Source organism: Coenobita brevimanus, chromosome 45 (assembly GCF_032717465.1).
Source record: "Coenobita brevimanus isolate Jiangsu-jjx chromosome 45, ASM3271746v2, whole genome shotgun sequence".
NCBI classification, from domain to species: domain Eukaryota; kingdom Metazoa; phylum Arthropoda; class Malacostraca; order Decapoda; family Coenobitidae; genus Coenobita; species Coenobita brevimanus.
The window spans coordinates 27,228,449-27,242,298 of NC_136998.1; positions in this window are offsets into that span (position 1 = coordinate 27,228,449).

Consider the following 13,850-nt stretch of genomic DNA (forward strand, 5'->3'; position numbering starts at 1 on the left):
GGATATTATGCAGCAAAAGTAAGGATGGAAAGATTATGTTTGATAAAATATTAATTAAATACTTGGCAATGCTTAATGGTGTCTCTTTAACTAGTGATTTTGAAAACGATGATTATCTATGATTTATTATTGATATTTTTTATTTTGTTTTTTGCTCATATATACAAAGTTTAGGCTCTGCTTGTATGTGTTACAAGTTTCTGAGATGTTGGATCATATTGTACTGAATTTACATGATTAAATACATTAAATATTTTGAAAAAAAAAAAAAAAACAGTACTGTGGGTAAAATACTGGTTTTTTAAGTGGGTTTTATTGAAAAAAAAAAAACAGGTGAGCAAAACCGGGTCACCCACTTTGGTGTCAGCCCTACACAAAAGGCTGTTATTCGATTTTGTCAAAACTTGATGGGAGGGCTAAGTGTGATGCAAGAAGTGAGTAATTCGATTTTGAGAGCAATAAGTAGAAGGTCAAGTGACAGGGCAGTATCAAATGTTTGACCCTTAGATCGACTGCTGGGGAGGGATGTTGCGTTCTGTGAGTGATTCTTTTTGCTCTTGCTGTTTTGATGATCATGGCCGGGATCGCAGTGGTAACACGTTGTTGTGGTGATGGTGATGGTAATGAAGGTGTTTTGGTGGTGGTGCTTGTCGTCGTGCTGGTAATTCACAGTTGTGGTAGCAGTGGTAGCAGCACAGAGAATCAAATTCAGATACCCTCAAAAATCGTCACTACAAAAGAATGTTAAGAGAGAGCCAGAGTTATCATTCTGCGATGCCTGATCACATTGCATTTGGAAGACTGAAGATCTTAACAAAGGGAAAGAGTAATATTATTTCAAAGTTAATCATATGTCTATATAAGGGATAGAATGAGAGATTGCCTGTAAACTGCTGCATTTAAGTAATGTGGTGAAAAACGCGTCGAATGTGGAGATAGTGGTGTGTGCTGGAGGAATTCAAGTTACCAGTAGTTCTGTTCTGGAAAGCAGTGTCCAATATAATATCAGTGGAATGGAATAATACAGCATTGTGCCCCGGACACACACACACACACACACACACACACACACACACACACACACACACACACAGAATGGTGCAAGTCAAGGAGGCGGAGTTGATGAGACAAGAAGTCTGACTTCACGTTACTTACAAATAACTGAATGATGGTGCTGCACTCCACACTGAGGTGGAGTGCAGCACCATCTCTCTCTTTCTCTCTAGGTCCATAGACATTACCTCAGCAATGGTCTAGCTCGGCACCAGCGGCACTACAATTTCAGTCATTTAGGCCAAGAATTTCAGTCATGTAGGCCGAGCTGCACTTGTACTTTACACTTATATACTGCTAGATATACACTAATATATATATTGATAGCAGGCAATTTTTTGGAAATTATTAAATCATTGTAACAAGAATCCCCGGCTAAGTACATGTTGTGTCTCCTGACACAATGGGGGAATATTTATATAAGACTTCTAGTTACATCTAGGTACATCGAGGATAGAGAAATAATGGAATAAGGTAATAAAAGTGTGGTAGAAAAACGATGTAGCTAGGCCCCCTGATCATAGATAAGTACACTAATAGATACCATAGAATAAAATATACAATGGTACAATGCAAGTAGCTGATTCACATTAAAGAAGGAAACATAATATTTACAATTCAATTACATCGCCACGGTAATATTCATTAACATTAGGGTTAAAAGTTGGTATGAGGAAAGTTGGTATTAATAATTATTTTTAGAAATCAAGGAAATTAGTAACACACACACACACACACACACACACATTTATATATATATATATATATATATATATATATATATATATATATATATATATATATATATATATATATATATATATATATATGTATGTATGCGTGTGTGTGTGTGTGTGAAAATAATAATGATAATGAGTATGTAGGTTTTATATCAAATGAATTGAAAGCGTTAGTAGTATACTTAGCACTCTTAAAATTACATTATCCATTCATAATTGAAGTTCTTTCCGCAAGAACATTGTTAGGGGAATTTTGTCCAGTTTAACTGCACATGTGACAGTGATGACATAACAGCTGGTTACGGAAGAACTGCAATGGTAATATCTCATAACTACTGAATAATGTTCACACTGTTAATTAGGTGTTCCCGCGTCTTCAGACAAATCAGTACTACATGGGTTCTTCCTTTATCATTGTCACGTCATTTTCAGTTATCATCATGTCACTTTGTTTCTTCCACCTGACACAATTTTCTTCTCTTCAGAATTAGGTTACAAATTTTTTTCACTTCAACTACTCACATCAAATGGCACTAGGCACGACCAGTTTCAACATCCCTTAGTGGCAGTACTATTCTTGTGGCCACCCAATTTTCCTGTAGTCTCTTTTCCTTTCGTCTGACACAACAATGAACTGCACAAATAGTAATAAGAAATCCGACAAAAGACACAACCACGGGGGAAAACACAAAAACCGGATGCACCTACAGTAGGAACGATCAAAGGCCAATGAGAACTTATAATTGGTATAATCACTTTCGTTGAGAAAGTCTAACGTACGTAATTCCTCGAAATTGACGGATATCTTGTTAGGAGGGAGGTGGAAAGACACAATAAGTTGAAAGATTGCATATGTGTGGGAACGAAGTGCATAGTGATGAAGTGTAAAGTAGGTAACCACCGATTCTGACTTAATAGCACAATGATCGGGTGCTCTATACAAGCCATTTGCAAGCACCGAACGAACAGAAGCACCAGGACAGATGATACTGGCATGAACTGGGACACTGAAAAAGAAGTACTGGATATACAAGCATGATGTACTAGAAGTTTGGCGGCCGGAACGAAAGAGCAGACAGATTGTAAGGAAAAGCTGCGAACCAGAGCAGATTCGCAAGGAGAAGCACTTCTAGGAAAAATAGCTAGGAGATAGGCAGGACAAAGGCGAGAAGTTGGTAGGATAGAAGAACATTGGCTGAGATCTCTAGGCAATGCGAAAGCAAGGGAGACATGACAGTGAGATAGGAGAAAATCTTCAGAGGAAACAGAGGCCTGCACAAGGAATTAATGAATGATGTGGAAGAGATCGAAGGTAATAGAAGAACGGAGAGGAATGTGAAAACAATACCTTTAGTGAGGACGGTAGCTTCAAGTACCAGGTAACATAGTTCTAAAGGGTAGAATGGAACCACTGGAGATAAGTCAAAAGTAGAATGAGCCCATTCCAGTACAGGACGAAGATCAGAGATAGGCAGTAGGTCTCAAGTAACAAGACCACCAACAGTGTCAACAAAAATACAAATGAAGGCTGTGACCTGGGAGAGAAGAGAGTCCAGAGAAAGTTATATGTTGTCAAGGTAAATCTTGATATGTTGAACCTCAGATACAATATTAATATTTGAAATCTGATTCTGTAAAACGTCCGAAAAGTGATTGAGCGATTCTGTTGCATCATTGAGGTGTGCAGTGGTTTTCTGCAACATAGAATGTTGAACCTGAAGAACCCTATTTTGAGACTCAAAGGCATCTCTCAATGCATCAAGGTTCGATTTGAATCAAAGAGATCACGAGTAGTTGCCACACCAAACAGGCCACCCGGATTTTCTCCCCCGAGATCGAAGAGACCACGCTTCACACGTGAGCGACCAACAGGTGTCTGGCTAGGAAAAGTGTCATTTAGATGAGAAGATCTTGTACGAACTTAATCAAGCTTCCAATGAATAGATAAGTAGAGAGAGTACCAGGATTCATCTGGGTTGTGTTTCTCCATGATGGCTGACATAAGAGTCTGTATTTCATTCAGCTGGTGTGTGATGTGCGGCAGGGCGATGTACGGCAGCCATTGGCTCAAGGTCGTAGCACAAAGAAGCTACATCTTCGGTCACCATCACTTCGCCTCCAGAACCTACCACAACCCCGGGTCTTGCAGCGCCATCGTCCTCACCCAACCCGGACCCTATGAAGGTCAGCACTGCCAGCAGATAGGACCACAACATCTTTTCCAATAAAATAATTCTAAGTTAAAGATGACTCTGCAGAGGATACGGTGGAGGTGATAGTTTTTATGCAAGACACTGAAGGTTTGTGTGTAGGGTGCAATTTTGAGCGATATTCATTGACAGGAGGGGAAGAAGGGGTGTTTGAAAGGGTGTCAGAAGAAGGAATAAGAGAAGATGGAGTATCTCAAAGTGACACTTCCAACACCAGACCCCCCGAGGCAAGCTCAAGATCATCTGTGTGTACCCACTTGGTACTTCTAGTGAACTGTTCTGGTATTACAAATTTGTTACCATTACAAGTTATCATGCGGTGTGGGCCTGTAAATTTATCATTTGTTTTACAGCTGCGTGTATACTAGGTCTCGGACACTGATTCTGATAGGTGATGCAGACTTATGCTGACGTTGTGTCATGTCTTCTCTAGATAACGCCAGGTTAGCTTTCATTTACTGATGTATTTTCTGGAAGTCTGTCATTTTCACTTTCACATAATCATCCAAAGTATAGAGTGGACCAGGTTTCGATGATAGCATTGAATAGGGCAATTCTTTATCAAACCCATTTAAGACAACGAATGGAGTTCCGCCAATGGATGCATTGTTAGAACTATTGAGAGAGGCTGCAATCTGGGGCATCCACACATCCCAAAATGTGCTCCAAGAACCTAAGTACCTCAAGCACTGCAAAACTTTCTGTTTTGCCTCCCGACAAGACCATTGGAAGCTGGATGGTATGGAATGACATTACATTTATTGATGTTATTCTGCTTACAAATCTCGGTTAGAAGATGATTGTTAAACTCTGTGCCATTGTCAGTAATGACAGTAGACGGAGTAGTGAATGGACAAATGACGTGATCAATAAGAGCACGTGCGACACGCTGAGCGGTCTTGTCTTGGAAAGTTACGAGGACACAGTTCAGTGAGAAATGATCAACTGCCAAGAACAGTACTCTGCAGCGTATTCCGTAAGAGGTAATTTAAGGAGGTCAGTAGAAACGGCTTCTCATGGACGTGATGGAACTGGATATTGCAAGAGTGGGACAGGAAATCCTGTTGATCCTTTGTGACGATTACAGGAAATACAAGAATCACAGTGGACATTGATGTCCTTCCACATAGTAGGCCAATAGAATGAAAGGCGTGCTTGTCCCAGTCATTGATCTTTACCCGGATGGGATGCATGAGGTGTTTTGTGAACGATGTGGAGTACCGCAGGTATTAAATCAGGGAGACAATGAGTTGATGTACGTCTCCGTTAGGTATGTCCTTTCCTGTAAGAGATGTCTTCGTATACAATGTGCTGCTGCCTGGCATTAGATCATCTATTGGCACTAGCAAAGTAGGTAAGGTTGAAGTGTCTCCCGATTCTAGGAAGTAAATTTCCTTGGAAAACAAAGGGTTGGTGCACTGGCAGTTATAGTCATCTGAGGTTAAAGTGGTGTAAGAAGTATCATTGGTTTGACAAGGTGATACTGCCACTGTAACATGACGTGAAAAGGCGTCTGCAGCTACATTTGAATTACCAGGCACGTACTGAAAGGTTGGGTTAAAGTCTTGGATAATAACTGACCATAGTGCTGGACGACTTTAAAGATTAATTTTCTTCCTTTGAACAAATCACAAAGTGGGAGATGATCTGTTTGGATATGAATTGGATATCCATATACTGTATCCTTAAAATGTTTGAGCCCAAAGAACTGCAAAGCTGCCCAGTCAGTGACACTGTTATTACATTCTGTGATGTTTAGGGAGCGACTAGCATACGCTATTACACGCTTCCCTTTTGTTTGATCAACATTCATCAATACCGCTCCATTTCCTACTCCAGATTCATCTGTACAAAGAAGAAAATGTTTCTTATAATCAGGGAATGCCAGGATTGGGAAATCAGCAAATGCTGTCATCAATTTTTCAAAAGCTTGTGACTGATCCTTAGTCCACACAAAAGGAACATTTTGCTTTAGTAATAATTGAGTCAGAGGAGCGGCAATTTGTGCATACCCTTGAGTAAATTGCCGATAGTAACCACTCAAACCTAGAAAACTTCCTACATCATCAGTAGTAGTTGGTTCTGGGAATTAGAAACTGCTTGAACTTTCTCATCTGTCGTATGAATTCCGTCAGCACCAACTACATGTCCAAGAAATTTAATTTCCTTACGTAAGAAGTAATTTTTACTGAGTTTAATTTTTAGACCTGCCATTTGAAGACGACCACAGACTTGTCATATTTTGGCAAAATGTTCAGGGATGGACTTGCTCGCTACAGTGATGTCATCTAGGTAGGTAAAAAGAGAATGACAGATCATACCACTGAATACAGAATGAATAAGTCTCATGAACACTGATGGAGCATTTCTTAAGCCAAAACTGAGTCTCTAAAATTGATAACGTACAGAAGGGGTACTGAATGCTGTTATTGGCCGAGATGACTCTTTCATTTCTACTTGCCAGTAGCCACTAAGTTAAGCGAGGTGAAAACTACATTTTGCTCGCCAAGTCTATCTATCTATCTATTGCCAGACGCCTCAATCCCGTTTGGGGTAGCCACAAACAAATCGCCTCCAAGTCGCCCTGTCCCCCGCCATTTCACTCCCCTGCTCCCAACTCACACCCCCCCTCTCTCATATACCTCTCCACCCCATCTCTCCATCTCATCCTCGGCCTCCCCCTCCCTCTTTCCCCATCCACCTCACTCACATACACTCTCTTCGTCAGTCTTTGACCCTCCATCCTCTCCACATGGCCAAACCACCTCAGTGTGTTCCTCATAACGCTTCCTATCACATCCACATCAACACCACAACGCTCCTTTATATCCTCATTCGTCAGCCTGTCTCTCCATGTGACTCCACAGGCTCCTCTTAAATAACTCATTTCCACTGCTCTCACTCTTGACTTGTGTCCTTGCTCGCCAGGTGATTCTAGTAAATCTGTTAAAAGTGGCAACGGGAATCGAGCAGGTACCGTGACGGAATTTACCTTATGACAGTCAATTACCGGCCTGAAATCTCCTCCTTTCTTGGGCACTAAGAAGAGTGGACTATTCAACTCACTGACAGTGTTCATTGATGTTCTGATCTAACATATCCTGCACCATGCCATCCGTTTGTTGTCACAATTTGTGTAGTAGTCAATATGCTGAGACGTAAACTGGTTGCATATCGGGAACCAATTCAGTTCGATGTCTTACCATATCTGTTTTGCCCATAGGCTTGCCAAGCAAGGCCACGACATCTCCATAGGTTTGAAAAGATTTATTACTTGCTCTTTACGCTGGGGACAATCACCTGAATGTATAGTCATAAGAAAAATTATAGTTACCCTTCAGAGCTATGCACTATGACACAACGACGAAGTGTTGTGGAATGACGGGACAGGAAAGTTTGTACTGCAAACCCATCAATGCCGGTTATGTGAGACACAGATATTAGAATTTGTGCTAGAGGAAATAAAAGCTAATTAGATTGTTTGGCCTCTGTGCATAGAGACAATACGTTTTATTATCCAGCACCGAATTCATTAAATAAAAATAGAATGGTGTAGAGTTGGCAACACACATGCAGACGGGCAGAGATTATTTGCACCCATCCCAGACGTATGATAGTAATTCAGCCGATACAAGCCAAGTTAGTAAATACCAATGCAATAATGATATGTATTGCTTTCTACATATAATAAATGCAGAGCGATTATAGCCCCTCGTTTACGTCTACATAATACATAACACTGATATACCACACTCCACCCATATTAACTCTGAAGCATCAGTCTGAAGCATTTAACACCCATCTGAAGCAAACAAATGAACTCGTGCACCCCTGATAGACTATCCTTAAAAAAAATAAAAAATAAAAAAGTCGATGACTTTAGATTTAATACCCTTCAAAATAATTTATTTGTATTCTGTAAATGAAAAGTGATGAATAGCAGGAAAATAATAAACGTGGCGAGTTTCATTATTAATCCCCGGCGGGCGCTCAGGGTAACACAAACACATTCTATGTATTCCCCCCATATGGCTCATTCTTGCTCATTTTTCCAACTTTTGTAATGGGATTGTGATATGGCAACACTAGATAGGGGAGGGGCGAACAGCAAGGACCCGCCCACATAGCCCAACTAACGTTCGTTTTGCATCGAACATTCCTGGGAGTAACGATAGTTTTTCTTATGACTGTACAATACTTGTAAAGCAAGGTCAGGTGAAACGGTGGTAGTAGGATCCTTAGAATTTATGGTCTACACCAGGTGGCTTATCATCATCGTCGCCTTCAGTAGTTACAGAGAATGGTACTGTACATCCTGGCATACCTTTACGGCCAAAGGGTAGACAGGAAATCCCCTATCACAGTAACTTTTTAAAGTTTTATTGGCGTATTTGTATCTCTCAACAGGTAAAAATAACATAATTTATCCTCCAACATAGTACACAATGTTGACTCGTACGTCAACCCATTCACGCGACATGTCTCAGGTCAGGTTAGTACGTCCACTCCTCCTTTCGCACCTACAACACGGACAGAGGCTTTAGTTAAATCGTGTGGTAACAAAATTGTGCACCTCTTTGCTATTGCTTGTCTTGTCATTCACACCATTTGAAGTAGTAAAACGAGACGTAGATGAGTCAACTACTGTCACTTTACAGGGGATGTCAACTGGTGGTGGAGTCACAGTAGAATGAGTAACTGATTTTACCTGTGAAAGGACTGGGTGTGGGTAATCCATGGCAGATACAGAAAGCCCCTGTACTTTAATACCACCACAAGCAGGTAATAGTTCAGTAGAATGCTTAGGCATGGTTTCTTTCCCAATAGGAGCGTTCGCGCGAAGAGGAAAATCTGCCAGACACCCCCAGAAACTATGTCTCGTTTTCGTTTCTGCGGGCTAAGGGGGTCTTAGTTAAATTTCATTGTTATTTTTCTGATCGATAATTACGATATTGGTTAAGCAAATAGCTTTAAAAATGTAAACCACTCTTACTTATGCTATTCCCCCCAAAATATCGCCGATAAAATAATATATTTGTATATTCTTCCCTAGGATGATTAGTACAATATTTGCCAAAAAGACGGTTTTTGGACTGTAAGAATTTAAAAAGGTGTATGAATATTGACATTTGTATATAATCTTACCTGTACAAAAGATGGCAGATATGGTCTATCCATAGCTTAATATTTATTAGACTCTAAAATATTAGGGTGTACCGAAGCTTAGCGCTGCCAGACGTACGAAGTAGGCACAGGCGATAAGCAGGTCAGCCAGTGAAGACAGACGGCTGTTTCGGTTTCCTCGGAAAATTTGTTTTACCGGAGGCAGCATATAAAAATCGACATGTTTTTTCGAAGTGAACTGCGTTTTATTCTTACTCATAGGGAGTTTAATTTGTTAGTATAAATTATGACTAATTTCTGTTATTGGATAAAGTTGTACATATATATTTCTAGGCATGCATAAACCAGGCGCAACCGCTGTGGAATATTTTTTTTTTATAATTACTTTTGTTCATGCTGCATTGACACAATACTGTTTAAAAGAGAAGAAATAGAATATTTATGTATTTTTACAACAAGTAAGATGCATGAAAAAGGACATGCAATTATTGTCCGACATGTGATTTTTTTTCCATCTGAAAAATTATATTAATGGTGACATCTGGCATTTCTCCAGGCGCGCGAACGCTCCTATTAAGACATCTGCAGGGTACCTTGGATTGTTTATGACATGAAATTCAGTGTCTATCTATCTATCTATAGCCCGACGCCCTAATCCCGCAGAGGGTGGCCGCAGACAAAACGCCTCCAAGTCGCTCTATCACTCACCATTTGACTACCCTCCCCCCAACTCATTCCCCCCCTCCCTCATATACCTCTCAACTTCATCCTCCACCTCATCCTCGGTCTACCCCTCCCTCTCCCTCACTCCACCTCACCTACATACACCCTCTTAGTCAGTCGTTCATTCTCCATTCTCTCCACATGTCCAAACCACCTCAGTGTATTTCTCCCAATCTTCTCAACCACATCCACATCCACCCCACAACGTTCCTTCACTTCATTCGTCAACCTGTCCCTCCATGTCACTCCACATGCTCTTTTCAAGTAACTCATTTCCACTGCTCTCACTCTTGACTTGTTCCCCTCTTGCAAGGTCCACTCCTCGCTTCCATACATCAGGGTAGGGATCACAATACTATCATGCAGTGGCTTCTTCCATACTCACCTCCCTATTTCTCATTACTGCTTTCAATGAAACAACAATCTTCCTTCCCTGCTGTACCCTTTCACGCACTTCATCCCCCAAAGTTCCATCCTTACTCATCACATTACCCAAGTACTTGAATGCACTCACATTCTCCATATCTTCACCATCCAACCTCACTATACATTCTGTGACTTCATTCCTCTTAAACACCATAACTTTACTCTTGTTTACATTAACTTTCAGATTCCTCTTCCTACACACTGTCCCAGATTCATTCACCAGACCTTGCAACTCCCATTCATCTTCACTCAACAATACTGTATCATCAGCAAACTCAGTGTGAAGGGGTTTAATAATTCATTAAGTTGGGTCTTTAAAGTTACCTTACCCTTCACGTGAAATTCTGAACCATCAGCACCACAAAGACATATATCAGGTGGTTCAAGGATCCAGACCTGTTTAATCTCCCCTCTAATGCTGTTTTGGGAGAATTCTGATATTAAATTTACCATCGACCCAGAGTCCATGAAAAATTATGTAAGTGCCCCTTCAAATTCACCTAGAATAACCATATCTAAACAAGTTAGAGGGTCAATGTGGCGAATGTGGATCTCAGGTTCTTCTGTCGTTATGTGGGATTTGTCCGAGAGCTGCACTCCTCTTCCCCCAACCGACATCGTACAAGGTAAAGACACTCTTCAGTGGTGTGATCATTCGACATTTTATGATACTTGCAATAGGCATGGCAGGGTCTAGAATGTGTATGTTGTCGCGGCTCCCGACGGGTTCGCCCATGTTTGCGATAACAGCTCGATTCACGGTGACCAGAGACACCGCAGTGCCAATACACAATCGAGGACTGTTGGCCCTGACGCACAGTTGACTGGTCACGGCCACATGCAGGAGACCGGCACCGCGAGTAAGAACGAGGATAATTGGAGGCATCCCTGGTAGTCAGCTGTGAACACGAAAATTCCGTTGAAGTGTGAGAGGTTTGTACTGCATGTTTAGTTCCATCTATGGTATGAGTGTCAGGTGTGAGATCTCACCTGACGAGTGGCGTCTGTGCCTACCGTTTCAGTTATCTCCTTTTTTTTAAGTATATATTTAGAGGACAAGATACAAAATACCCTAGTTTCCTTACTGTCAGGAAAATAATCTAAACCAAAATCAAGTACCATATTAATCGAGTTGCCTGGACCTGGACCCCCTTTCACCCATGGAACAGTGGCGAGAGGGGTGAGTCTGGGCAAACTTGTATGCACTCCTGCTACTGGTCTGGTCATAAATAACTCCAAATATAATGACTTGGTGAATTAGTTTAATCACACCACTAAATAATTTACATGGTGTCCATTTTCTTGTCAACAATAATTCAGGTTAGGGTCCATGTTCAGGTGGCTTTAATACATTCACACAGGGATGGCCCAACGGGGAGAGGGAGAAGCACCCCCCCCCCACTACTTGGCTCAGAGTTGATCAAACGTTCACACAGTTGATTAAAAAAAAAGATACAGGCTGCTTATCCAACAAATGGAGTACCGGTAGGCTAAATTGTGAAGTCCAATGATTATTCACAGTAAATCATTAGGGTGAATTTATAGTGTGTGTGTGTGTGTGTGTGTGTGTGTGTGTGTGTGTGTGTGTGTGTGTGTGTGTGTGTGTGTGTGTGTGTGTGTATCCCATTGGAGCCCAGTGTCTGGAATACTGGACAAAACTGGGATTCTTCAAGTCTTTATAAAGCAGGGAACTCCCGGGTAGGGACCTATGAGCTTCGCGACTATGAGCCGATAGGGGGAGGGCGGTACGCCTAGTACCCAACAAGTGCCATTCCTCGCCCAGCACCCCTGGGATGCAATGGGATATATACTGTATATATATATATATATATATATATATATATATATATATATATATATATATGAGTTTTTAAAACTCATATATATATATATATACCGGTATATATGTGTGTGTGTGTGTGTGTGTGTGTGTGTGTGGTAGGTGGGGGCGCCCATCATCCACCCACTTAGTGTAGTGGTACTCTGTTTTTAGGGTAGTACTACACTGAGTGGCAAGCCAAATTATTTCTTGTGAACCAGGAAAGCATTTACAACGCTGGGTGGTAACCTTACAACCAACCAACACCTGTTCCATACGTGACAAGTGGGATGGCAGAAGGTTAGTGCTCTTCCCCGGAAAACAACTAACTAAAAATACGAACAAGAAGCCTCGGACCAGGACTGATCATTAGGTGACGACTAAGGACCAAACAAAGGACATTGTACGGATAGCTGCATGGAATGCTAGGGGTGCAAATGATGTGGTGAGAAAGAGAGAGAGAGATTCTCCAGGTGCTTGAGGGTGCAAAAGGGGATGTATGTGGATTATCTGAAACTAAATGGCGAGGTGAGAGTGTGAGAGAATGGGAGTATGGATGGGGTATATGTGCGGGAGTAGGTGAGAATGAGAGGACAAAAGAAGGAGTGTTTATTGTTGTGAGTAACAGAAGGAAGGAGAATATGTATATATATTTTTTTTAATAACAGAACAGAGGAAGGAAAACAAAGGAATAAAAAAAAATAATCCATACACCAGATTACTGGTGTCCTCTGTTCATAAAATATCTGTAACGGTTAGACTTGAACAGCTGTGGGTTGAAATTTGGAGGGAAACAACTCTGGGAAAGCGAGTTCCAGAGAGATGCAGTTCGGGGAATGAAAGAATTCTGATAGGCAGAAGTTCTGCTATATGGCTGAGTGACATTCCAGTCATGAGCACTACCAGATGCCCGTGTAGCACGAAGGAAGACACAGAGAGGTGGCACCATGGACGCACTTTCGTCTGAGCATTTGCCAAAAAAATATCTGTAAAATAATGCAAGGGAGGCAACATTCCTTCTTACTTGTAGGGGCGGTAGTTTATTTCTAATGGCAGGGTTGTTAACAATTCTAACAGTTTTGTTCTGGATTTTGTCTAGTTGTCTTAATGCAACCTCTTCAAATCCACTCCACAAGGATGAGCAATATTCAAGCTGAGAGCACACATGCTTCTTATAAATTATACCTAACTGCTCGTCAGTGAAGAAGTTACGGACTCTGTACAATAATCCAAGTTTCTTTGAGGCGGTTTTAGCAAGTGATCTAACATGAGAGATCCAGCTGAGGGCATTGTTAAGTGACACGCCGAAAATTTGAATTTCAGTACTTTTGAAGATGGGGATATTAGTAGCACTGAAGGCAATGTACGAATCTGGCGATATCTGTCTATTAGTATATTGTATATATTTAGTTCTATTAGCATTAAACGAGACAAGGTTGTTTTGTCCCCATTCACTGATTGTAGACAGGTCTTGATTTATGGAGATGGCTGTACTGAGTTGAGAGGTAGAGATATTAGACTTTGTAAATGGGTGTCTGAGTGTGAATGAACTATATAGTGTTGAGTCATCTGCATATGAGCGGATGGGACTGTGGGTGACAGATAAGAGATCATTAAATATGAACCAGGAATAGGGTTGGCGCAAGAACTGATCCCTGCGGCACGCTGGCGTTAATTGAGTGGAAATTGGAATATACATCATCTTCTTTAACTCTTATTTTCCTGTCACTGAGATATGAGGATATCAAAGGAACA